This window comes from Rhea pennata, chromosome 2, assembly GCF_028389875.1.
Source record: "Rhea pennata isolate bPtePen1 chromosome 2, bPtePen1.pri, whole genome shotgun sequence".
Lineage (NCBI taxonomy): Eukaryota > Metazoa > Chordata > Aves > Rheiformes > Rheidae > Rhea > Rhea pennata.
The window spans coordinates 33,535,671-33,561,825 of NC_084664.1; the positions used below are offsets into that span (position 1 = coordinate 33,535,671).

Sequence of the window (26,155 nt, forward strand, 5' to 3'; positions counted from 1 at the left end):
CCTTGATCACCTTTGTGGCCCTTGGCTGGACTTGCTTGGTATATCCATGTTTCTCTTGTACTGGGGACCCAAGAACTAGACATAGCACTCCAAATGTGGTCTTACCAATGTTGAGTAGAGAAGGATTACTTAACTCACTGGCAGTGTTCTGCCTTAAGTAGCTTAGGAGGCTGTTGGCTGCCTTTGCAAGGGCAGAGTGCTGGCTTTACATTCAACTTGTTGTCCATGGGAACCCCCACCAGTCAGCCTGCAGCATGTACTGGTGCATAGGATTTTTCCTCTCCAGGTTGCAGAACTGCGAATTGCCCTTTTTTTGAAATTCTTGAGACTTCTGTTAGCCCATTTCTCCAGCCTGTTGAGGTCCCTGTGAATGGCAGAGCAACCATCTGGTGTATCAGCAACCTTTCTTTTGCATCATCTGCAGACTTGCTGAGGGTGAACTCTGTCCCAGGTCATTAAGGAAGATGTTGGACAGTTTTGACTCCTGTATTAACCCCTCAGGTACTCTGCTAATGACTGAGCCAGTCCTCAGTCCAGCTGGACTTTGTGCTGCTGATCTTTGAGCTTTACAGTTCAGCCAGTTTTCAGTCCACCTATCTAGTCTGTTCATCAGTTTGTTGATGAGGAAGTTATGGGAGAAAGTGTTGGAAACCTTACTAAAGGCAAGCATAAACATTCGTTCCTGTCTCCTTGTCCACCAAGCCAGTCATCCCATCCCAGAGTGCTGTTAGATTGTTTAAGCATGACTCCTCCTTCATAAATCTGTGCTGACTGCTCTCAATCACGCTTTTGTCCTCCATGTGTTCAGAAGTGGTTTCCAAAATCAGTTGCTCCATCACTTTCCTAGGGATAGAGGTGAGGCTGACTGGCTTATAGTTCCCCGGATCCTCCTTCTTCTGCTTCTTGAAGATAGGAGTGACACTTGTGTTCTTCCAGTCCTCAGGAACCTCCCGCAGTCACCATTAGCTTTCAAAAGTAATCGAGTCATCTTGTAATGACATTGGTGAGTTCCCTCACACTCATGGGTGCATCCTGTCAGAGCCAATGGACTCATATGTGTCCCTAACCTGACCTTCCTCTGTTGAGGGTAAGTCTTCCTTGCTGTTGAAGATAGAGCATGAAAGAGCTATGAAGAAACTTCTTTCTAAAGATTGTCAGCAAAACTGGTATTCATAACCCTGTAGCTTAGGATAGGTAGGGCTATTTTATTGATGGAGTGTGAAAGGTCGGGTATTTGCACTAACAGATGTATGCCAAACATATTTAACGATCTCTCTAGATCTCAACAGAAAAACCAGCATTAATAATTTAACAATCCCAAATTACATTACAAGCATTTTCATTGGGGAGAAAGTAGAGGTTTATTTACATGCAATGAAAGCTACTCCCTAGCCATTTGATCCTGCAGTCTCAGTTGACTGCATGCTCTCTGGTTATATTAGCTCAGAATATCTAGTAAGTGGGTGGGTCTACATGAAGTGAGGTTAGATAAAATAATAGTTCTACATATAGTGATCAGAAAAGTGTTTTTATTAGAATGCAGTCAAATCCTAACACCTAGACCTTTCTATTCTGTTCAATTCTAAATCTCTGCTGAAAATTAATTCTAGTAAAGTCCACAGTTAAGCATTAATATCCTTCACTTTCTCTTCCCTTTCTATGGGATACTGCACACTCAGATCTCTGAGGCTGGACATTGAATGAATGGAAGTTGGATTCCCTGGAAATATTCTTCATTATCAATGCAGTTGCTAGTGTAATAATGAGCTTTATGAAATTAAATGTTAACTCTACTAGCCTGAAGTGTTCATTTCTTGTATTTATATACAAGAAATTTCTTGGAGCTGTATGTGGATGTAACTCACCTGTGTCAGTTAAGGTAAAGATGTATGCAAACAGAGGTTTTGGATTAGATTAGTTAATTGAGTCTTTTCAGTTTAATAGTGGTCCCTTTTAAAAAAGTGATAGAACTTAATTCATGAGATAAGCAAGGAAAAATATGTAGGATCTGCACAAAGTGGCATGAGTCGTGTTTTTTACAGATGCTATCTGCTGGAATATTGGATATATCCAAAGATCAGGCCTATTTGAGCAAGCTAATTTAGTGCACATACAAGCAGAAGTTACTTATTAAATAAGTGATTTACATTTCTCAAATGATAATGAGACTTTATAATAATTATACTTAGTTAAAATGTAATTTACTGTCTGAAATTTGGCCAAACTCAACCTGAAACCAAATGTACAGTTGGTGGTTTAAAAAACTCATGACAAAAGCTGCTAAAATATTCAGTGCTAAAAATATCTTTGATTACTTAGATCCTTCAGGAGCAGTGGCTGAATAGGATAGTTACAGTTTAAAAGTATTGTAATGCACTATAACCTTCTCTCCCATTTTTCTGTTTATATCACGCTTGAGTGGAAATATATTTTAGTCTGCTGAAAGCCTCTTTTCTCTGCAACTTTAAACTTAGAGCATATGTAAGTATTAGAGAAGCATTGCCTCTTTTGCTTCTTCATTGAACGAAGTGTGCCACAGGACTGTGAGAAAAGTTCAACCAAATTACAGAAACTTCCTTGTCTTACTCTCAAGCAGCCCACACTATTAGGAGCTTTCTTGGCAGTGTCAGAAATGTCATTAGCTAGTAGTGGGAGATCCATTCAGCTATGCTAATTATTTCAACAAGTTGTGTTATAAGCAATGTAAACATTGGAGATTAGAAAATACTTTTTCCAGAGAGGCTTCTGAATGCAAATCTGTTTTTGGATATTCACATTTCAGTGCTAACTACAAATGTCTACAGTTAAGAGTAAAACTGAATTGGCCACTGCTTAGCCATAAGAATATAATCTATCTATTTCCTCCTCAAGGCTTTCAAACTCTACAGGTCATATAACTCTCTGATCTTCATAGAAAGAGAAATGACCAATCCTTTTTACTTTATAAGATCATTTTGTGACTACAGGTGTGCTACAATGCAAGTTTGTATCTGAATCTAGACTGTCCTGAGGTTTGAAGATTTTTAACATTAGTCTTCTTTTCGATGATCGCCACCTCTACAGTTTTAGAGAGGAAATTTACATGGCAGAAGAAACTTCTAGTCTGAGAAAAGTTTCAAATGTTCTTTTTTTTTAACGTAATTGTCATATTTGTCGTCATTGAAAAAACAGTATATTATTAATATATATCTCTAAGGTGCTTTTTCTTTTTTATTGTGTTTAGATTCACCCCACTTCAGGCAGAACCTCAAAGTCTGAACAACTTCTGCCAAGATTTGGCTTTGCACTGTCAGCAACCTATCATTCTATCAACAGCGATGAGCTCCACAACACAGCCAGGTCAGTTTGTATCTTGTTTTTTTACCTCACTCTTGCAGAACACTCTCCTGTGTTACAATGTGCGGAATTCTTTGTGCAGATGATAGAATGAATTTGGCAAGTAACCCATATGCCAGCTGCACCTAATAAGATTTGTCTGTCTTATAAAACAGAAGAGGCTATATGTGAAAAAGGACTATTGTTCGGGCTCCTTATCTCACTTGAATTATAAATCCAGTACAGGTCTGCAGTACTTTTTAAATATTTGCATAGAGTTCATTTAAAAAAATGAAGAATCGTGATTAGACATGAGTAGGCATCTTAAAACATATTTATAACTTAGTATTTTTATCTATTCATTAGATTATTGCTTGTCTTTATATAGCTACATTGTTCAAAGAATGAGAACAGATGGCATTCTGTTGTTTCTCTCTTTAAAGTCATATTTGTCCATATTGGCCATTTTCTGCTGAGCTTCCATCTTTATCGATGCATAATTAACAATGGTCTGTGTACCTGCTTTATCTGATGCCTGCAAAATGAGCTACTGCTGTCTCACCTGGCAGAAGGTGAACTATTAGTAGCTGTAGCCAATGTTCAAACTTCTAAAGAAAAAGAATGTTACATATGGAACACGCCTTGACTTCACTCCTTTTGAAGAGCGAGAGTCCCCAATTCAAATCTGTGCAACGTCCCATATGGTTCACACTTCATTCACCCACACTTCAAGTGTCTATTTCTGGTACTGTTAGGAGAATAACGTTGTACAGGTGGCTTATTTTCTGCTTGCTTTGCCTTTGTGCAAACAGCTAGTATAACAGCATCAGGGAAAACATTGTAATAATTAGTAAATGGTATGCATTTGCTAGATTCTGCATCTCATAGAAATGTAATTCAATTAAGACTTTTGGAGAATTGTTGACTGTAGTGTTGAAAACTAGGAATAATTGCTCTTATGTTAATGGAGTAAAAATAGCTGAGTTTCACACTAGGCTTCCCCCCCTTCCTTCCCCTCCAGTTCAATTTGGTGCCTGCAGTGAATTATCAGTACAAAGTACGATGGGACATTTAGTAGAAAAGTATGCGTCCCAATGGTGGCTAATATGAAATAAACTTGTACTTTCATAGAATCACAGAATGACAGAATGGTTGAGTCCAACCCCTCTACTCAAGCAGGGTCACCTGGAGCATGTTAGACAGGATTGTGTCCAGGCAGGTTTTGAGTATCTCCAGAAAAGGAGACTCCACAACCTCTCTGGGCAACCTGTTCCAGTGCTCTGTCACTCTCATGGTGAAGAAATTCTTCCACATATTCAGGTGGAACTTCCTGTGTTTTGGTTTGTGCCCATTGCCTCTTGTCCTGTTGCTTGGCACCACTGAAAAGAGTCTGACTGCATCCCCTTGACAGCCTCGCTTCAGGTATTTGCAGACATTGATAAGAATCCCTCTCAGTCTTCTCCAGGTTAAACAGGCCCAGCTCTTGCAGCCTTTCCTCATAGGGGAGATAGGGGAGATACTCCAGTCCTCTGATCATCATTGAGAGTCCCTATGCTGGACTCTCTCCAGTAGTTCCATGTCTCTCTTCTACTGCGGAGCCTAGAACAGGATGCAGTACTCCAGGTGTAGAGCTGAGTACTCCACTCACTACATCTGAGTAAAGGGACAGGATCACCTCCCTCGACCTTCTGGCAACACTCTTCGTAATGCACCCGAGGATACCATGGGCCTTCTTGGCTACAAGGACACATTGCTGGTTCATGGTTAACTTGCTGCCCACCAAAACTCCCAGGTCCTTCTCCGCAGAGCTGCTTTCCAGCAGGTCAGCCCCTAGGCTGTCCTGGTGCACAGGGTTATTTCTCCCTAGGTGCAGGACCCTGCCTTTGTTGAACTTCATGAGGTTCCTAAATGTACAATTCAGATCTCAAGATATTGCAGTTAATTAGGTCTCTTTCTAACATTTCCTATCTTGCAGTAGATGTAGTCTGCTGAAACACATAGTCAAAAATGAAATTGGCTTTCACAGAGAAAAAGAATCCAATATATTCTCATTGCTATCAGAAAACAGATTGCAAATGTGCATTCATGTCTGCTGTGTTTCCAAATGCAGGAAGGAGAAACGTTCAGTATAATCAGGGAGACCTGAATGTAGAAAGGTAGTTAGACTACTGTTGTTTTCAGGAGGAGGAGTCCAGTGCTTAAATACCTTTAAATCTAGTCCTTAAGGTCCATTCTCACTAGATTTTTAGTATCCTCAGTTATACTTAATATAGTTGAGTCTCATCAACAATATTGAGAATGCTTCAGTGTGCACTGTAGTGAGTCTTCCCTAGTTTTAATTAGTTCATTGTGAAGACAGATGAGGTATTTTTGACATACAAGTGGATCTGTGGAAAATGAAACTACTGTTGAGTTGAAATAAAACAACACTGATCTCACAATAAGCACTGTAGGATAGTCAAAAGGCTTTCTCTAAACTTTATAACTTCACAGATTTCTTAATGAATCTACGAGTTATGTTCCATTGCCAATGTTTATAGCATTTTACTGGAAAGTAAAAATAGATAAATATTTTGGAATAGCTACAGAACTAGTGATCATGGTAGTAATTAGAATTTTTGTGGTTTTCTCTCTCCTGCTGATAGGAAGTGATAGATTAGGAAATAACTGAAAAACTTAGCAATAGTGTGAGGAAAATAGTGGGTTGTCTATTTTGAATGAAAAATTATTGCATATTTAGTTAGCTTTTCCAAGAACTTTAGTTTAAAAAAGTTGTGAGTAAGCTTGAACAGTATGCAATTTGAATGAATTTGCACTGCTTTTAACTGAGGCACATTCTTGCACCAATTTGTATTGCTTTTAATTTTTAGTGTAAATAGAAGTCTCTATGTTCCTTCACAGACATGTGGGAACATGTACACACTGTATTCATCCATTCTAATTTTCATCCTTCTAAATTGGCTTTCTAACGCTTTCCAAGGGATATTAGCTGTATAGCAAGTATCTTTTATATTTTTTTTTCATATTTACAATATAGGATGACGTATACACTTTTGTCTATACTAGTCTGTGAACCTACCTCCTCATTCGGAAAGGAAGTAGACTCGCTGTCTACCATGTATGACGTTTCACTATTGTATTGGCATATGAGCAGTGCAGCAAGTTGCATGGAGCCATGATTTTGTCTGAGGTACTTATCACCTTATTATCTCACTAAAGAAGTTTTAGCATCTTCTGGAAATTATGTTAGAGGTTAAAAATCGACAGGGTGAATAAAATCTCAGCTCTGTTAAAGCAAATAAGACTGACTTCAGATTATCTGTTCCTAGTAGTAATTTCTATGTACAAAAAATATGAAAGGAAAATTAAGGTTGAAAAGTCAAATATTTGGAATTAGGAAATTAATTCAGAATTTATTTTTCCTAGGAAATCTTAATTTATCTCCCTAATATGTATGTAATATCATACAGTCTAAATTGCATGTTAACATGTTTTTTCTTTTCTAAGGGCCTTGTAATCTTTCAGTGAACAGAATGCTTGGTGGTCACTTAGTGAGATTCTACTTATAATTTTGCTGTTCAAGATATTGTCCCCTCTCTTATTTGCTTCCACTATTCTGAACAGACTTTGAGGTCAGAAGTCCTGATTTACCTGTCAGCTATCCTGTGTTGCTAATCACTGTGCTTACACACATACTAATGAATTACCCTACCCACACTGCAGTGAGATGTTAGCATATTGCTATTCTAATTTACAGTGGGGAGATGAACTAAGGAGTCATAAGAATTAAAATTGGATGCCCAATTTGAGACTAGTGACTTTGCATTATAGAAGATAAGAATTGCCATACTGAGTTACGCTTGAGTTTTATCTAGCCGTTTAATATGAAAATTCATTACTTTGTAGCTTCTTGTGGCTCCTTATTAGTCAAAGTGCAGATCTATTCCCTTAGGAGCTGCATTTCTCAGGCCTGAGGTGCTCCTGCTGGCCACTTCAAAATCAAGAACAACAGATCACTAGAGTTTACCTGTGAAAAGTCTAAATTGACTCACCAAACATCTCAAAATATCTCAGCGTTACAGTATTTAAGGGCAACATCAGTTACAGTGTCCTCATTTTTCTTTCACGCAGTCCCCCCTTCCTAATGATACAGTTTGCAGAGAGTATACATCTGTGAAGTTCATCATCACAGGAGGCAGGTGTTACCTACTGTCTCATTTTAGGCACTTAACTGACTCCTAGTATCTACAGGCTAGTAAATGGAGAAATATAGGCACTTCTACAAGATTACTTGCTTCTCTCTCCATTCATCAACTATAATGCATTTCTAAAATGATTTTGAGTCTGCTAACCATTTGATATGAGGCAGGATTTATGTGGACTTCAGTCTCATATCCTGCTTAAAATGAATGCTGTGGACTGAAAGACAATGAAATTCTCCTTTGGGATCTCCTCTGTCCCCACTCTAGGGTTTGAGACATGTTTTCGATAGTATTTTGGCACCTTTTTGAGGTCACTCAAACTGTTGCTTCCAATGCTGTCACTGTAATAGGCTGAGTGGTAGGAAAGGCCTCCCATTTCTCTGAGCGGTTAATACTGCATTATTAGATTTTAGAAGATAAAATCACTGAATCTGCTAATTTTATCTATATTAGCTGAGTTCTCACTTCCCAATCCTTTTCAAAGATACTTCTTCCCTATCTGGCTAATATTTCTCTGTCATCTGGCAGCTTTTGTCCTTTTTTTGCCCTAGATGTTTTTTATGCAAGGTGAACCTTAGGAGATGAATAGATAAAAAAGCAGTTGTGTCTAACTTGGGTTAGAAATATTGATACTATTTCTTTCACTTCTAAGATGCTGCAGTAGTGGATGAAATATCCGTAGTATCCAAGTAGAAAAATCAATTGGTTTGGCACTGACATGAGCAGCTTGATCCTGTGATGGTGATCCTTTTTAGAAGACAGTCTTTTAATTTATAACCTGTAGTTGAAATGGCAAAAGCCTGCTGGAGATCTGTTAGTGTTACAGTAGAGCTTTTGTGTTCTAGACTCTCTTCTCCTAAAAATCTTGTGCTTCTTTAGGATCTAGGTTGCTATATTCGCTTATAGCCAATAGTTAAGGTAGTTTAAAATAATTTCTACACAGGAAAGTGAGAACATTACCATTTCATCATGAGAGTATTCATTTTTTTTCCTGTTTTGTGTGCTGGGATCTTACCTTATTTGAACAGTAATTTATGTGCCTTATACATAAGACCAGTGAAAATGTCCATAATGTATTGTAAACTTCAGGGCTGTAGGCCACAACAGAAAAGTAATTCTACTTTTTTATTATTTTACATTTTATCTTTAACTAACCTGTGTATAAACAGATTGTGTGTGTACGTTCATACATGCTAGTTACACAGACGAGAGACAAATTAGTAAAGTAGCACTACATTGTAAGTGAATTTTACAGGCCGGCCTGCTTTGGGGATGGCTCATATCATTAACACAAATCTAAAATACTATAGAAAGTTTCAAATACTATGTGCAACGCTAAATTTATTTATATTTTTACAGTGATGTGCTGCGTAAGTGCTTGAAGCATTACTATTAGTAGAAGCTTTGTGCAGTGGTGTTGTAGGTGGAGGAAATGCTTATTTCTTTAGAACACCTTTTCCTTCATATGAGCCTTGAATTGTCCAACGAGACCACTGAAAGACGAGATGTGGAACGTGCAAGAATTATGCATGCCTTATGCGAGTGTTATTTGAGGAACCTCTTTGGGTAGGGTTTGCTTGCAGCACCAGTGTACATAAGTATTTTCTTACACATAAGTATTGTGTAAGTATTCCTTGCACATGACTATTCCCTTACATTGTATGATGCAATTAACAGGTCTCCTGTGTAGTAACATCTACTTGCGATAACAGTGTTACCTATTAATTTGATCTCAAGTCTTTGAACCTTAAGGGACCAGACTCTGGCTATCTGTAGAGCTGTAAAGTAAATGCTGAATCCCAAAAGGGGAAGGTGCTGATGTTTGGTTGTTTGCTTTGCTTGTTATAAGTTGCAGGATCATTAAGGAAATGTTTACATCCTATTGCCGTTGCATGTGCACAGATCTCAACAGATTTGTGAACATTACACACGAAAAAAGGAAATATAATATGCTCTTAAAGGGGATTGTTAACCTATTGTTTTGGGAAAGATTTTTGTTGGTTGTTCTCTAATATTGAATAAATAAAACCCCACTGGTGAATTAATATCCACAGATATGTTTTAGAGTTAGTTATTCTTTTGATTGTATAATGCTCCAAAATACGTCTTCCATTAATAGGTTCTTTGTGAACCACCAGTACTTAAGTATTCTATCCCTTGCCGAGGCTGTTATTTTTCTGGACAGGAGGTCATTTGGTTTACAGCATGTGTTGACTGGGTATTTCTTAGCCAGTATTTCTTCTTTTTCAAAGAGAAAAAGCACCTATGTAGAAGGATGAGCAGTATTTCTGTAAAAATAAGGGTCACAGAGGACAGGAACAGCTTTAATAATAATAAACTTCATCTCTTCCACCTGAGCAGGGGAATCAGACCAGAGAGATCTTTTTTCACTTTTCATTTCCCCCCTCCTGCCAATGAGTTCTTTCAGATTAGGTATTTTGTGCTTTGTTTTTCATCTTGAAATTAACACCTGTAACACTGGAGCAGTTAGGTGATAGAAAAAAAAATCGATTCTGTTAAAACCCCCTGAAGTTTCTCGTGGAATCAGTTGGGGTAGAATCATTTCCGTTAAGGAATAAGGGCAAGTAAAACCAAAGAGGCCCCCTCCCCCCCCCAAAAAGAGGAAAATGTATGAAATACTGAACTATCCAGCAGTTTTCTAGCTACTACAAGCTTCTGCAAACATCAGTGTCTGGTATCACAGTCCTCCAGTGTTAAACCACATATCCAGTTGATCAGGAAATTCACTAAACAGTTTCTTTCTTTTACTGCTGCAAATGTGAGAAATGATGCTGCAGAGGGCTGGTCATTGATTAGGATGAGAGACCTTTTCAACATCCCTGGGATCATGCTGATTTTCCAAAAGCGTATCAACATGTGGCTACTGCTAAATAGAACAAGTTTAAAATGTGTAAAGTTTACGTATTTGCACCTTGGTGAAATCAACTCTTTAATGTCTGTCTTTACTGAGTTTAAATCTCAAGCTATATTAACGATGTTTAATATTTTTGAAATAGTACTTTGAAAGTTGCAACAATAAAAAAGCAGCAGCCTATTTAGTGTTCTTTCGCCAAAGAAAAAATAGAAAAATGATTATTATATTTTTAAATATTTAGACCATTAGAAATGTTAGTAACTTGAATTAGTTTTACTTTATTGTGGCTCAGTAATGGCTGTTAACATAGAATTTCCCAGTTAAGTGATATCTGTGTGAGACAAACTCTCAGGATGTTCAAAAAGAAATAATCAAAAACCAACCCACTCTGAGAATGAAGATAGGCAGATCCTCTAGAAGAAGTAACACTAGCTATAGTTTTACAACCACTACCAATTTAATATGCTTTTCTAAGAGGAAATATAAGGAGGCTTTGAAATGAACAATTTCTTTTATGACTGGGTCCCATAATTCTCTGTCTAGACTTTAATGCAGTTTGATTTCAGGAGATTTTTGGAGAGGGAAGGAAAAAAAATGTTTCATGTTGTGTTTTGACAAGGGTTTTTCAGTGCCTTTTATTGATGTAGAAATCTTAGACTTAGAAATCCTTTGCTGGACTTCTTTGAATTTCCACTTTTATTGTTTGAAATCCCTGTTCACACTTTGCTATTCTTCAATACCAGTGCTTATTTTTCAAGCTTTTGGTACCTTGTAAGAGCTGCTTGTTGCTGTAGTCAATGAGAAAGTGATTTTTCTTTTCTTAGTGAAGTGTGTGGGAATAGAGGAGCCTTGTGCTGAATTCTGCCCGTTCGTACTTTTGCGTCACTTTTCTGTCATTTCAGTTCTGAATTTCTTTAATAGGCATTTGCTTGTTTCTCTTGAGGAATAGCTTGCTCTACCTCTCTGCAAAGCTAACTGTCCGTTTTTTGTTCTACTTTGCTGTACTTTTTCATGACTGTCTTTCTTCTTATTCCCAATTATTAAATATAGAATATACTCCAAATTAATTTATATTTCTTCTGCTGGTTTAGTATAAAAATGCAGAGAACGGTTATTTAAGAGTCCAGTAACCATCTGTGAACCAGCAATAGAGGCCATGAACAGATAAGTATTTTGATGAATGATCTGTATGTGTATTTGTGTATGTTTTAAATATAGTTTGTTAGTCGTTTTGTAAAAAGTTTTAATAGAATTTTTAGCCCAAGTGAAGTAGGAGATGAAAGTCCAGAAGACTAAAATCTCTTCTTCATACTGAAATAGATATAGTTGTTTCAGCAGATATTTAAGTTCCATTGAAACTGATGAAACTGAGTGCCTGAATGCTTTCCTAGGCTTTGACTGCAAACAGAAAGAGCCAAATGCATCTGTTCCTTGAGATGACTTTTCCTTTTGATTGGAACAAAAATGATCCATTTAAATAAAGGTAGTATTAAATTCATTTATTAATTAAATTCACTCAGTCAAACTTCACCCACTTATTGAGCTTAGTGAAGTTACAGTGATTTACGCCAGATTTTAATCTGGCCATCTGACTTTCAGGATTAATAGATATGAATTGCATTATATCACAATGTATGTGTGACAGACTACTGCAGCTCTTTAATATATAGAAAAAAAATAATCTATAAACTCAAGCTTTTTGAAATACATAAAAGAAGTATTCCCACCGCATTCTCAACCCCTGCTTTTTTTGCCTTTCAGTGCAAAACACAATTTGGATGTATAGCTCAGATGCTTTGACTTTTTGAATCTCCTTACAGAGATCCAAAACAGCCTCAGTATGATATATAACGTGACTTACAACTTTATGAAGTCTAAAAGAGGTTACTGTTTATAGACTTTAATTCTACCTGTGTATATTTTGCTTATAATGGTTTTAGCCTCAAGTCTTCGCTTATATGTTTCCACATAAAATCCCAATAGTACATAAACATGAATGCAGAATTTGGATCCAGAATGTGTTCAGCCACTGGGAATTGAATGTACAAACAACTAAATAATTAATAAAATACTCTGTGTGCATTGGGCAAGAAAGTATCTTCTCATTCAATTGCTAGTTGCTAAAGTTCATAAATACATTGACCTACTTCATTTGTTTTTCTCTTAGAAGGAATTTACACCATTTATGATTAAAATTGATAATCAAAGCATGAAAGTCTCACAATCCTGCTGTCGTGCATTTACAATTCTACATATTCATAGATGCCTACCACTGTGTGCGCTTGCTCTTCAACTTTTAAGTAAATACATAGCAACAAGTGCATTGCAGGATTAGTTAATGCTTTCTGCACATTCAGATTAACTCAGAAGAATAAGACTTGGGAGTGCTTTTTGATTTAACTATTTAACTGTGGCACTTTAAAATGATATATGGATGTAAATTTTGATGTGTGCATACATGACAAAATCCTATCTCTTCAAACAGATACTGTATCTGGAAATTACAATTGTATTGCTCTTTCCTTTTCATGAAACATTTGTTAATAATGGCCAAAAGATGTTTTATCTCGAACTTTGTCTTTCAAGGAAATGGTTTTGTTAGTCTGTTTAGCCAAAGCACAGATCTTGCTTTTTGAGATCTTGCTTTGCTTTTAACAGTTAAATAATCTCTCTGGGATAAACTTTGAAAGATTTTTACTTCAATCTGGTTTATGAAACTCATTCTAATTTAATGTGAAGATTCTTCAGAATGGCTTTTTTATTTTGATTAGAGGTGCAAACTTTTTCTCACTTAAAGTATGTACCTTAATATCAGTGTTCTGTTAGACACTTAATACACTAGAAATAGCAGTTTATTATTAGGAATCATCCTAAATGAATAGCACTGAAAAGAAAGCTATTATATCTTTTCAGTAGAATCGGTCCTGTGATGACATTAGAAGTTAAACTGTGGAAGAGGCAATAAATATTTCTCTTTTAAAGACAGAATTAAATAAGATTATATTTTTGTATCTCAGAAAAGAAAATAAAGAAAATAGGTTGTAACTTCTCCAGTATTCAAATACTAACCATCATCTGTTAATGCTGAATGTATGGAAATAGTTAATTCTCATGCAAGACTATTACAGTAACTGGATAAGCAGATTTTTTAAATGTTCTAAAATATATTTTGGAACACTGTAAAATATAGCAAATGTCATACAGATGCTTTAAGTGGATAAATATACACTCATATATTGAATGACCTTAGGAAAGAAAAATCAGAACATTGCATTCTATAGAGAAGGAAAATACAGCATTATAATTCATGTCAGTCAATATGGTTCCAAGAAAAAAAAGTTTTAAAACAAATGGTTAATGTTTTCGATGATAGAAAGCTAGTTTGATAAAGATAATTGTTGAGGAATATAATTAGCCTTCTGTGGTGCATGACAATCTGTTTAAAAATAACACTATCCAAAATCATTACAGCGTTAAATGAAATAAAAACTAGCTAACAGATCTCAAAAGATTGTAATTGGGGAAAATTGTTATCCCCAAAAGATTTTCCTAGTAGATTTCTGCAGGAATTTATTCTTAGTTATTTTTCAGTATTTTTATCAATTATCTAGAGGAAATATTAATTCTAGTAGAGCTAACATCCATTCTACTGGAATGAATTTGGATATATATTTATACAATCCCACTTGCTAAAGTAGATTCTTTTGAAAAATATGCATTTTAACTAACTAAAAGAAACAAAGACTGCAGCACTTAGGAGAGGAGAATTATGGAAATACTGATTAGAATGGACCTCTAGAGGTCAGGTAGGACTATCGCCAACAGTAGAGCTACTGTGCTGGCTTTGTTTAGCTGAATTTTGAAAACCTGGAGGGCTGGAGATTGCAGAGCTTCTGCGGGCATCTTCCTGCAGTGCTGCAGTGCCCTCCTGGTAAAAAGCCTGGACTCCAAGTCAGCTTTCGTGGCCGTTGAGTTCTTTTACTACCATCTAACAGTACTGAGAAAAGCCTGGCTCATGGTCTTTATAACTCCTGTGCAAGTAATTCAGGCTGCTCTTAGACTTTTGCCTTTGCCTTCTTTTCACTGGACTCATCAGTCTCTGTTTCCTCAGCTTCTCCTCATAGGTTACATGCTGGAGGCCCCTGACCATCCTGATAGCCCTTCACTATTGGGTTTTCAGTGTCTGTCAGTACACTGGAGTGCTTTATTACGACCTGCAAGTCACGATAAACAGCCTGCATCACAAGAAGTGAAGCTAGTTCACTGTGGTAGCTGACAAAACACATGGGCTTCGTTATAACGTCAGAGTGGAGTGATGAGAATAAGCTTTGGTGGCCAGATCAGGTGTTTGGGGAAGCAGAAATAAAATGGGATCTGGAAACTATCTTATTGAAATAAGGAACAATCTGTTTTCTTTTTTGAAGAGAAAGTTACGAGACATTTGTGATTTTTGTTATATGCCTGTCTACATAAAAAAGATTTCTGGTACATAAGACATTTGTTTAATCTAACCGAAGAAGGTTCAATGAGATCTAGTGGCTGGAAAATAGAGCTAGACAAATTCAAATTAGATTAGGACTCCATTTTTCAACAGTGTTGGTAACTAGCTGTTGAAAGACTTTGGATAGCAATGTGGGGCCTTCATTCTTTACAAGGCTTGTTTTTATAGTCTATAGATCTTGCCAGGCCTTTAGAAGTTGTTTTGATTGTGGTTAAGTATATGACAAAATATTCATGTGTTTTTACTGAATGAGAGGGTTACTGTCACTCCAGGTAAATTCGGAAAGCCGCTGTTTCCCATTCTCCCAGGAGAAATATTTAACGGTATCTGCTTCTACTTCTTTGCTGCCTGCAATTCTAAATTGTACTGTGGTAGCAGAAAACTGTCACAGAGAATCAGGAACATCTTCTGCTTTAGAAAAAGTTAGCTTCACTTGATGCAACATCTTTAATCTAAACTATAAAGCTTTTCTTAGGTGTATGAGTTTGAATTTTTTGTTTTCATCTTTGTTAAATCCCCCCTTGGGTCAGGATCTGAAACTATTCAGTACAACAAAATGACCCCAACACATCTTTCAGTTTCAGCAGGTTTCATATATTATGCTGAAATCCAATTCTGCGTAGCCTAAGGCATTGATTTTTTGGTCACTACCATCTCTGAACTTCCTCCTATTCATCAGGACTGTCATATATAACTGTCTCAGGTGTAAGTAGTCCTAATACATCTGTGTGGAGAATCAGTCCTATTTCACAAATTCATGGAGGGGAAACCAGTTGGGGCCAAGGCTAGGGGCCAAGCAGGTTCATCACTGGAGCCTGCTGCTCTGTCAGACAGTGAGACTAGCACTGAAACACATGCAGGAGGCTTGGAAGATATCCTCAGAGCTGTAACACTTCCACACTTTCTTTTGTTGTACTATATTTGACCCAGTGTCTCTTCTCATTTGAAGGGCTTAAGCTGAAGTCTACCAGTGAGCATTTTCCAGTAAAGGCTAGCTAAAACTATTGCATGACTGCTCGGGAAGATGAGTTGAAGGCTTTCCAGAAACTTTGGAGTTCACTGGAAGACTAATGACAAAATAGAAAGCAATAGGCTGATAGAGACTCTGCTGTAAGATTGCAGTGATACTTCTATCTACAAGTAGAGGGGGGAACTACTCATACAGGTACAGGAAGGAATATAAATGTGTTGCTCTAAATGTGTGGCTGGGCCATCTTTTGTTTAGTTTGGGATTTATTTTATTTTTTTAGGTGGGAATGATGGTATTTTTAACTAATTTTGGTATGTACTGGGTACCACATCTTGCAGTTTTTTCCTTTTTTCTTTCTAAATTGAGAAATGTTCCATCTGATTCTTGGTAATATATTTTTTCCTATGTATGTATATGCCAAAATCATAGGCATTGATATCTATTATGTTTTGTAAAAACAATCATAATGTTCAGTAATAATGAAGTGAATATCCAAGTTGTGCTGTACCTTTGGCACCTCTAAGAAAATACAAATGCCTTACATTTTTCCTTTAAAACTATCTTGAGAGGAAAAATAAGAATTTTTTTTTCCTTTAAAGCTTTTGCTGACTTCCAGCTTGTACTATTTTCATCTCTTTGTGGTTTTGCAGTTCTTTGTTATCCAAAGGTCCAGAAGAAATATCAGATACAGCACTCTGGAATCCATGGATTTTGTGCTACTTTTCTGAATTAGTTACTTTGTTTTGTGTCTTTCGGTTCTTGTGGCTCAGTACAGATATGGGTTTGTTGTGAAGCTAAGGGAATTCTAGGCTTCTGAATGTTGGCCACCATGAGACGTGTTCCAGACTCCCTTTGCACAGCTGTACCTGGACACATTTTGGTAAGTACAATGTCTGCATTTACTCTTGATACTTTATTTTTCCAGCATCTAAGTTTTGTTTGGTTAGTTTTAGCATACCTGCTAGTCCAGTTCTGTCTTATACAAACATTGTTTGCTTTAGTGAAGACTTGCATGCTGGATTTTTGGGTGGTGAAGTGTTATGTTCTTTTTTAAGGCCTAGTTAAAGAACATACAGGTTAAAGTTCGATCTCTTCAGGTCCTTCACTGCAGTATTCCATTTGACAGGTCAGTTGTTTTCAGAAATTACGGAAATGCAGAAATTACTATCACAGTCAATCTTCACATCTGCATTTGGGGAGCTGCTTTTTCAGTGTCTAGATAATCAAGAAAAAAACCCTCTCTGCAGTTAGCAGTGTTCTTTTTACATGAGAGAACAACAATGTGGAAGATGCTTATGATCTCCTGCAAGGTTGCAAAGGTATTTTATTCCTGGGTGGTTTTACCCATCAGATAGCTGATTCTTTTCAAACACTTAATAATTAATTCAGTGTTGAGATTAATGGTTGTGTGTCTCTCTTAATGTGGGGAGGGAGAGGGAGAAGAGGGGATGCAGCTGCCTCTAATGTAGGAGAGAAGCCTGCTGACACAACACTTTGACCAGAGGAACTACACACTTTTGAAAGCCATGAAGGTGAGGCTGCAGTTTGAGAAGTGACTTTTTTCAATGACGGTGCCCAAATAAGCAGCTCTTGTGACTGCCTGCCAGTTGTTGCCACTCTTCACATTGATTCCTCAGCTATACCAGGTATATTTCTATGTGTGGCCAGATTTGGGAACTGAGCCACGCTCAACTGATCCCAAGAAAAAAATGAGTTATTTTTAGCTTGCGTTGGTTCCTTAGTGTGGCTTACTACATGGCCACACAAACAATGGTATTGGCAAGGTGCAAAAGAATACAGAAGAGAAACAAGTGTTTAACTCATACTACATTTGTAAAAAAAGCTTGTGAGTAATCTTTGAGAGGAAACATGATCAGTCTCCAGAGCACTAAGATTACTTAGGCCTCTCTAACCTGGAGAGAAATACTAAGAACTTAATGCATATTCACTTCTACTGCTTATTCCTGACTTCCAACTGTTAAGATTTCCTAGTTCTGTCCAGGTAGAATTTGGAGGCTCAGTGGAAATTTTCATTCTTCAGCTCTATTCGTAGCTAAAACAAAAGACCAGAAAATTCACAACATTTGTCGTACCACTTTTAAAGTGGTATTTCAGTATCTGTCCATCAGGCTTCTTCTATATTTATGCCACACAAAGCAATTAAAGTGAAACATGCTTTCTTGAAAGATCATGCAAATCTTATTTTCACATGTGAATTTATAATATCTATATATTTTGTAATGATCTAATGATCTTTCATTAGATTAGCTATATAAATGTTGACTATGTTGAATACCCCCAAAAAGGCATTGCCAACTTTTAATTTTTTTTTCCAACCACACACCACCTCCTCATTTTGTCTCCAGCAGCCCAGATGTGTTTCTGCAGAATAGGTGTTTCTACAGTGATAATTATAACACTTACAACAGGTAATTTGCAGATTAGGTAACTCACAAAAAGCAGGACTATTTTGTAGCACCTTAATTTTGAAGCTAGTGTTGATTTCAAACTTAATTAAAAAGCCTGAAATGTTATAGCATATAGCATCTCTTAAGTAGAAATTGAATTAATTACTGCTTTGTAGCATTTAGCAAATGAAGGTCAGGGGGACTTCAAGATACGATTTTAGTTTTGGGGGTCAGCCCTTATTTAAGATGATGTTGCATGCTGTACGTCCTGTGGGATGAATCCAAGTCCTGGAGAACCAGTGGAACTCACGGTTTGAACTTGCTTCAGGGCATCGTTTAAAAACATTTGATCTCCTTGAAGTGATTAGACAAGCACCTATCTTAAAAACTGACAGTAAAATGGATTACATAATCCTGCTTTATGACCAGTTTCAATGTGTGATTATCCTTAGAAATGCAAGATTTTTATTTCTTCTATTTATATTTCTACTACTTTTATGTATAGTATTGCTTTTTAGAAATGCAAGATTTGTAGTCTCTGAGAATTTTGTTTAAAATTTGACTTGGTCTGAAATAGGCCAGCATGAAAGATCTCATTGGGGACTGTTGCTCACACTTGTCAGAGGAAGAGGATTTTGAAAGTCCTATAATACCCTAGATTGTGCATATTCTTACTGAAATCAAGTTTTGACACAGCCTGACAGAAATGTAGTAGCTGAACAGCTGTCAGAGGTCTAGGGGGAAATGCCTAATTTTGGTGAGACTGTGGTCTTTGGGGCTGTGTTGTGTGGCCCTGGTGATGCCTGCTCTGAGGTCTGTTCCAGAGTTAGGGTTCCTGTAGGTTTTGGCTCTTGGCTGGGAATTGTGGCAGAAAGAAAGGTGACCTGATGGCTGCCACAACATGGTATGTTTTGAGTTGAAGTTTTGGGCTTCACACACTGGCAGTTTCTGACAAAACAAAGTATCAGGCCATTCTAGCCATTTTAGTTAGAAATATTTCTGAATTCCTATCCTAAATCACTACCATCCTTCCCTCCACCCCACCTTGTTCAACATGTTTTTACTATGATGATACTTGTGTTTTTTTTCAGTGTGCTCTTTACTAGGTTGTACAAATCCTTTAACTTTTTCTCATAAATGATACTTTAAAAATTCATACTATTTGCAGTTTTCTCCTTTATATTCTTAGCTTGCCACCTAAAACCGTATATTATTTCCCAGGTGATGGTACTGAGTAGAATGCGATATTTACCTAACATCTCCTGAACTTCTCCAATATACTCTTACGCTAGTCTCCAAAACACTCGTAGTGTTATTCTGGAAAGAGAAATGTCTGGTTTTGAACAGCTTTCAACTGTTGATTTCTGCAATTTTTAGGGCAATTTACTGCAGAATGGGGATGAGGGTTATTGTTACTCAGCTTTTACTCATTGTTTTATTTTTCTGCTTTTTGTTTATAGTTTTTTGCTTTCTTCTCAAAACGTATTACTTTACATTTGCCTTTGCATCTTTTCATCTTATATATTTCAGGTTTTTTCTCCGGTTTATTAAAATCACTTAGAATTCTAATCCTCTTTTTTTAAAGTCCTTGCAACTCCCCCAACTTACTTTTATCTGGAAATTTTATATATTCTTTTGTGCAGTCATTCAGTTTTTCTTTAAGCCACACAAGCATTGTTCATAACTGGTTCATTTGAGACAACTTTTGTCATTCCGGAAGTTACCATGTATAAGGTTATCTGAAGAGTTGCTTATACTAAGAAATTTAATTTCTTGATAGTATCACTCCAGATCTGGGCTTTGTCTGACCTTGGTACTTGAGTTGTTATTATTCAGAAAGTGTATGTAGAAGGTAAAAATTGAAAGGGAAAAATCTTTTGTACAGTAGAAATGCCCAGAAATAAAACTGTGCAAGTGATTATTTTGTATTAATCTCTCACTGCTTAATAAACTTTCATTTGTAGATATGCAGATGTACTCTCAGCTGTCTGGATTGTGGATTAACCTGGTCCTACTCTACTCAACAGTTGACTGTATGACATTGCCACGGAATAAGTAATCATCTGGCTTCTCTCTACCTACTGCTGTTAAAGGCGTATCTGTCCTCTCCAGAAATATGTTCCCACATTTTTTCAAAGTTGAAAGTCCTTATCATCAATTTATGGATGTTTTATATTATCTGTATTCTTGGTTCTTCCTACACTGTCATGGAGAATGATTTTGTGTGAGTGGAAGATTTAAGGATTATTGTTCTGGAGAGAGGTAGAGAATAAGGATTTCTCTAAGTATGGAGATCTGCTACTTAACTGTGTATGCTCTGTGTTCGCTTGCTAATCAGGGAGAGGCAAAAAAGTGAAACATTGCGGGAAGCAGGCAGTGCCCAAACTCTGGAACATTAGCAATCCTTTGTCTGCTTAGAACATACGGCTCGTGCTCTGTCTTGATTTAACCAGATCCCCTTATGAAGAATAGAGGGAGTTCAGTCTGAATTATGACACCAGTACTATACTTCCAGAGAAGCTATTTAGTGGGAAGAAGCATAGCAGAACCCCTGCTATAAAAAATTCAGGGGGAGGGGGAGCTAGCCAGCTAATCTGTATTTTGAGAGAGTACTGTAGTCTTAGGGTGACACACTGACCCAACTGAAGTCCATAGCAGAGCTCCTATTGATTGCACTAGAGAAAGAATTTCATTTTACCCTGCAATAAAGGCCAGCTCACAATATGCACACTTTAAGTTGCATAAAGAGAAAAAACATCAAATATTTTTCACAGCTTCCCCTAAGGTGCCTGTAGTTGTTCCTCTAACCTTGGAGTACACCTGTAGTGAGGTCAAGTGAATACAGCTCTCTTAAATATCCCCAATTTAGCTTTCAAAAATTGCTGTGGATACAGACAGCACTATTATATTGCTCAAAAGCTGCCTTAGATCCTAGGTAAATCTCCTTTTTCCTGTCTCAAAATAGTTCAGCAGTTACCCTGGACAAGCTTTTGTGGAGCTAAAACAGGAAAATCCTGAAATAACCACTGAGTGCTTTAGCTTGTCTGTTCAGCTCTGTCACAAAGAGTAGAAGCAGAGAGAGATAACTATCCAAAACCTAACTCTGGGAGCACGCCCTCTCTAAAACCACTAGTAGCTCCCTCTGCCAACCCATGCTGGCTGATGCAGCTGCCTGCTTTTCTTTGGAAGAGTTAGGGATCAGAGGCGTAAGTGTACTATCACTTACATGTGCTCTGTACGTGTACTATGCGCTATAGTCTATGCAAAATGGAATTGGTATTTTAAAATTGCTGTGTGGTTTAGCTTTAATGTTAGCTGTGTTTAATGTAGTTAGTTAGTGGTATTTTTTTTTGTTTGTTTTTCCAGATGTATGTTGTTGTTTAAGTCTGTACCATGGAATGAAAAAACATAGAACTGAAAAAGAATGTTCTAATTTGAATCTTTTTCTGGTGTGGGGATTTAATATTCTTGTGAAAGAGAAGGTTTGATGGTAGAGGAGGGACCTGCCATTTTAAAGTCAAAAACCATGTGTAAACCATGCATGTACATAAATTTCTGCAAATAGGTCTGCTAATACTTCCTAAACTTCCAACATCCTCTGTTTTTACAGTTCCAGGGTTTTAAGAGAACCTGTCAGTCATTCTGAACTACACATTGTTTTTCTGCTTATGTTAACGTGCTTAGGTGACGGAGACAGTATTTATGCTACCTTATATATGTGGCTGTATAACGTACAAGGTCAAGCTGTCTGGGCAATCTGTAGATTCCGTATAGAAAAAGAGACTTTCTGAGGAAGGATGGGACAGGACGTATGAACTCTGCTGCTAGGACAGTCCCCCAAACCACTTTCATTACTCAAGGAAATCAGTCCGTTGTCTAGCAACTTGTCCTCCTCCCTGGCATTCAGGTTCTCCAGAGACACTTTCTTCAGTTCCGTAAAAAGCCAGAAAGTGGACAAGTCCTTTTTAATTATTACATATGATATTTTATGCAACCATCCATCTATGTTATGCAGTGACTGTGCCACAAGAATTGCACAAAGCTTTTCTTAACTGTAGGCGGTTGTTCATTTATTAATGTAAACACCATGTGCCTTGGATGTGTGAGCCCTAAAAATAAACTTGCAGAGATAAAAATAGATCTCTGAGAGTACTGAGATGCAGCTTAATCAGAACCAGCTGCAAGCTGTCTAGAAAATGTAAGTTATATGAGCCAGATGGCTTTTGCCCTTTTTGCTTTAGACAGCATATAATTTGGGTAACTGCAGCTACAGTGATGTATTTTCCTAGTCAAACTGTTTGATAAACATACTTGTTTAGAACAGACACTTCCAATTAGAGAACTAGTAAAATGTTAATTTATTTTAATATTTCTCCACATAGTTAAGCCAAAAAGAAGATTACATAATGCTGAATTCAAAGGCATGCCCAATAACTGCTCAGAGCTGTATTTGGTAGGAATTAGATAATGACCGTGCATTTTTTATACCACAGTGCTTTTGTTCTGTGACGAGTCCCACTGAAATCCATGAAAGAGTGTTTTAAATGAAATCAATGGCATGATGATCAATGGGCTTTTTTCTGGAGGTAGTTTGCAGGAGTTAAGAACCATGCAAAATATGAGAAATGTGTCATAAAGATAGCCTGGCAAGTGTACATCAAAACAAAAGCCCATGTTATTTCAGGCAGGGATCTTTGCAGCATTTTTGCTTAGCTAATAATATTGAAGTCCAGACCTCTTCCAGGGCTTTCCACGTTCCACAAGTCACTCGCCTGTTCTTAGGGACCTGCCTTCAGCCTGGATTTAGGAGTTTTAAGTTACTAGTCCAAGATGAGAGAAGCTAAAGCTCAAGTCTACTTTATTAGATCTGGAGCAATCCAAGATGGGAATTCTGCTCTGAATGAAGGTCCTTAGTGGGACTTTCTTAGCCCAGAGTATCATCCTAATTCCCTATTTGTAAGGTGTACTAATCTCCTGCTGAGAAAAATCTAAGATGAAATGGACAGTTTCTAGGCATCTTGAGCAATGTGCTTATAAATCACATTTCAATATAGTACTTATCTAACTAGTCTCAATATGATGATTATATCAAATACTCGGAGAAGGAATGTATTTCAAGAAATGAAGTCTCTTAGAACTTAGCCTAACAAAAGCTGAGCTGTACAAAACTGAAGGGCAGTGATCGTATTTGTAAGCCATGCTGTCAGATGACCACAGTTGTGCAGAAGATCCAGAAATGGATCTTGAATTAAACAAAAATCTTTGAAAACAAGCACTAATTAAGGTGCTTACTCCACAGGCAGCTGATACAAATTACATATAGCTGGAATAAACAGTCATAATTCATGATTATATATCTCCATATCCTTCTTCCATCAGTTTCTTATACTTTTTATAACTGGATTTAGTTAGGGTCTTGATTTCTTTATATTATCCCTTTTTTTGTCTTGTCTTTATTTTAATTAAATGAATAATTATGTTTTCTCAATGAAATACCTTTTAATGAGATTTCATTCAAGCTCTGTAAAGCTTTCTTTATATACAGCAAGAACTTCTTTTCCTGCTTCATCCATTGCCCCCAAATCCTCAACTTCAATATCTTCCACACATGTTGTCATCATTTCACAAACTGAGGCCTCCTGTGGGAAATCATGCAGAAATTCCAACTTATATCTAAAGTTAGCATCAGGCCCAGAACTGAGCTAAGTGATGGTTGGGTACGATTTGTTTTGTTATGATTTTAAAGGCTTATACTTAAATGTGTCTACAATGCAAAGCTGTCTGAATTTTGTAATGTGGCATTCTGACATTTAATTCTTTTGCACTTGCCGTGCCGGTGAGTCATTATGTATTTGAACTGCTGGAAGTCAATTAATCAGTCTTTTTGTGGCCTGTAAATTTTTTATACAAATTGATGACAAGCACAATTTTAGGTTACAAGCTTTATGGAAGCATTTCAGTATGAAAATAGCTTTCAAAAGTGCTTTGAAAATGTATTAATTTACTTTTTTTTTTTTTTTTTAATGCACTTATTTGGCCTGTTTGATCATTGGCTGAAACAACTAGTGATTTAAGAACTTGCAAATCTGTCCTTGCCTGAACATGATTGCAAGTTCAATTTACAAGTGGATCTTAAAATAGTAACACTTGTAGTCAGGTTCTAAGATGTTTTAGGTAGAAATCAAATTATGTGAATTTATTAGTTTTTGACAGGAGAAGTGATAAAGCTGTGCAGATGAATTTTTAAGTAGCTGTATACATGACATGCAGTCTTAAACTGATGAGTGTCTGGATTTAGATCATCCCAGCTGTAGGAAAAGCTCTCTGATGATTTGATTGCTCCAGGCTTTTTCATTTAAATATTTTGTCAGTGACCTAAAAATGGTTCCCAGTGTATTTACTATAGGATAATTATGGCCCACTCCTAAATAGGAGGGCAAGAGAGGAAGGGGAAATGAGATCCCTTGAGCTCTTACGTTGGGATATCAGCATTTCCTTTATTAAGAATCTGGCAGAGGAGTGAAATAATGGATTGCATATCTACTGCTTATCTCTCTTTCCCATTCACCTAATGAGAAGATTAATATCAGGCAGAAATCTGCCTTTACCCTGATTGTGCTGTTCTGCACAGTCCTACAGAAGAGGAAGCACGCTGCACACCAGTAAAGAGATTCACAGTAAATCATTGTGATGCAGGAGCTGGTTAATTTTAAAGGAAGGAAGAGTAACAAGGGAGGATTGTGATATGGTTTAGATTTGGCAGTTGAACCTTAACCTTTCAAAATTCAGGTAACTTTCTTTTTGAATGCCATGTAAAATATCTAAATATTTTGTGTAAAAGATGTTACAACAAAGAAGTTACTCATTCCAGTGTTTTTTCACATATGTTCTTGCTGAAACAACTTAATTTCATTATAGTTTAAAAATAATTCTAGGTCAAATTGGTTCTTAATCACTTTTGTTTAAATTTAGGTCTAAAGCTGATCATGTTAGGTGCAGACTGAAGTGATTTTGGCAGAGAACTGTGCTTTCTGTAATCAGTCTTCAGCTGCGTGCTAGTTTCTCTCTGCTAGAGATCTCTGAGCATAGGAATACATTGACTGTCTTGTCTGAATACACCTGGTAATCCATTACAGCAATCAGATTACTATTGATAATTTAAATATGAGGCCTTTGCTAATCTGGTACATTTTGACTGAAGTGCCTTTGGAAACTTTTGCAGGAGCAGCTCAACAGGCAGACAGACCTTCAGGAGAGGAAATTTTTAGAAGGCAATGCTGAGGAGCAACTGAGGACAGGCTACTAGGAGGTAGCGTTGCCGTTGTTTGATGGCTTTGCGCAACTTTTTGCAGTGTGTGCATGTGCACCATAAGATTTCTTTTGTGTAGACTATTAAGTTAATTGAATTAAATGAACTCACTACCAAGTTTCAGAGATTATGGGTTTGCTTACTGAGAAGTGCTTGATATCTTCAGGTATTTTGATACCTCCTTGTTGCAGGCTGCCTTGAGGCAGCCTCAACTTTCTTAGTGTTTAAATGGCTGTTTTTCAGGCATAGCTTCAACAGAGAAAACGAAGCTGAAGCTGAGGGGGCTGAGCCATGGTCATGCCAGTGGGTAGGTCACATCTGTAGGCCTCCAGATTTAGAACAGAACTCTGTTCATCCATGTTTTTTTCTAGGTGGGTATGTGAGGCATGAGAAATATTATAAGCAACACAATCTTGGCATTCCCTGAAGGCAGAGAATAATAGTAAAAAAGCATACTTTACTACCTACTTGAATTTGTAAATGGAACTATATTCCCCGTATTTCTTTGTTATGTTTAAGAGAATAGTTTATGCCATTACATAGATGAGAAAAGAGGGTTAAACATTGCAAGTAGC

The 26,155-nt window shown here is 37.0% G+C and overlaps 1 protein-coding gene across 1 annotated transcript in view; it reads left to right on the plus strand.

Moving 5' to 3' along the window:
- Nucleotides 1-26,155, plus strand: part of HDAC9 (histone deacetylase 9) — a 491,690-nt gene that overhangs the window by 39,927 nt on the left and 425,608 nt on the right. The window contains exons 2-3 of the mRNA XM_062569209.1: nt 3,224-3,339; nt 25,494-25,580. The gene's annotated coding sequence lies outside the window, so the exon portion shown is untranslated. The remainder of the gene's footprint in view (nt 1-3,223; nt 3,340-25,493; nt 25,581-26,155) is intronic.